This window comes from Hypanus sabinus, chromosome 16 (genome assembly GCF_030144855.1).
Source record: "Hypanus sabinus isolate sHypSab1 chromosome 16, sHypSab1.hap1, whole genome shotgun sequence".
NCBI lineage: Eukaryota > Metazoa > Chordata > Chondrichthyes > Myliobatiformes > Dasyatidae > Hypanus > Hypanus sabinus.
This window is the reverse complement of record NC_082721.1, coordinates 73,911,700-73,913,505: the sequence shown is the minus strand read 5'-3', so window position 1 is coordinate 73,913,505 and position 1,806 is coordinate 73,911,700. Positions and strand designations below refer to the sequence as shown.

At 49.3% G+C, this 1,806-nt stretch overlaps 1 protein-coding gene across 1 annotated transcript in view; it reads left to right on the top strand.

Moving 5' to 3' along the window:
• Positions 1–526: 526 nt before the first annotated feature.
• LOC132405867 (C-type lectin domain family 4 member F-like) overlaps positions 527–1,806 on the top strand; it is a 51,720-nt gene continuing 50,440 nt past the window's right edge. The window contains exon 1 of the mRNA XM_059990858.1: positions 527–614. The gene's annotated coding sequence lies outside the window, so the exon portion shown is untranslated. The remainder of the gene's footprint in view (positions 615–1,806) is intronic.

The window sequence follows — 1,806 nt, the reverse complement described above, 5'->3', positions numbered from 1 at the left end:
TCCAGATGAAGGGTTTTGTCCCGATACGTCGACTGTACCTTTTTCCATAGATGCTGCCTGGCCTGCTGAGTTCCACCAGCATTTTGTGTGTGTTGCATTAATCGTATTTCCTCATTGTTGGTAGAAAAAAAGAAGTGAACCTGTTCCGGAAAGTGAAGGGAATACCGCCGACTTATTTGAGCATTTCGTGAAGATGTTTTAGATGGTGGAGATGGCTGGGCCGGTAATAGAGTTCACTGACTCTACAATACTCTGCTGCATCTTCCGATCTTGTGCATGGGACAACAATATATTATCTCACGTTTCTTGATGTATCGTTATTTCATCAGCGGTTTGATCGGGGCACGACGGCGCAAGCGCGTGGACGTCTGCCAGGCAGAACAGCGAAAAAAGTTCAAAAAGAGAAAACTTTAAAAGGAGACGGTTATTATTCAGCGGTTTGATCGGGGCACGACTGCGCAAGCGCGTGGCCGTCAGCCAGGTAGAACAGTGAGAAGAATTCAAAAGGAGACAACATTTCGAGCGGACACTGGAGGAGCGGGCGACGGAGTAGAGGAAGGCAGAGTAGGAAACTTTGGCTCAACGCAGCTACGGCGATTGCGAGTAGAAGTGAGGTAGGTTACGTGTGTAGAATACATTGTGTGTAAGGCCGGTGTTCTGTGCTCGGTGTCAGATGTGGGAAGGCCGGAAGACCCGCAGATTCCCGGACGGCCACATCTGCGCCAGGTGCGTTGAGCTGCAGCTCCTTAGCGACCGTGTTAGGGAATTGGACATGCCGCTCGATGGCCTTTGTCCGGTCAGGGAGCGTGAGGAGGTGATAGATAGCAGATATAAGCAGGTAGTCACGCCGGGGATTCGTGAGACAGATAAGTTGGTAACAGTCAAGAGAGAAAAGGGCAGGAGTCAGATGCTAGAGAGTAACCCGTGGCTGTACCCCCTAACAATAAGTAGTCCTGTTTGAGTACTGTTGGGGGGACGGCCTACCTCGGAGAAGCAAAAATGGTCGCGAAAGGAAGAGGATGGTAGCAGCGATATTGGGCCTCTATATCTAAGGTGTCAGACAGGCGATCCTGTGGTCGCAGGAAAGAAACATGGATGGTAGTTTGCCTCCCAGGCGCCAGGATCCGGGATGTTTTTGATCGCATCCATGATATCCTGAAGTGGGAAGGAGAACAAGCAGAGTTCGTGGTACATATTGGTGCCAACGGCATAGGTAGGAAAAGACAGGATGTCCTGAAAACGGATTACAAAGATTTAGGAAGGAAGTTGAGTAGCAAGATCTCGAAGGTAGAGATCTCAGGATTAATGCCTGTGCCACGTAACAGCGAGTATAGGAATAGAGTGAGGTGGTGGATAAGAGTGTGGCTGAGGGATTGGAGCAGATTCCCTCAGAGGGATTCAGATTTCTGCATCATTTTGGGACCTCTTTTGGGGCAGATTTGACCTCGACAAAAAGGACGGTATCCACTTGAATCCCAGAAGGACCAATATCCTGGCGGGGAGATATGCTAAGCTTTTGGGGAGAGTTTAAACTAGGATTGCTGAGGGATGGGGTGGGGACCGAACTGCAGAGACGGAGGAAGTGGCGGTTGGCTCACAAACAAAGAAAGCTTGGAGACTGTGCGAGAGAAAGGACAGGCAGGTGATAGAGAAGGGACAGTCAGTCCGTTGGTTTGAGTTGTGGCTATTTTACTGCCAGAAGTATTATGAACAAAGTGTATTAGCATAGAGCGTGGATCAGTACTTCAAGCTATGATGCTGTTGCCAAGATAGAGACTTGGATGGCTCACGGGGAGAAATGATTAC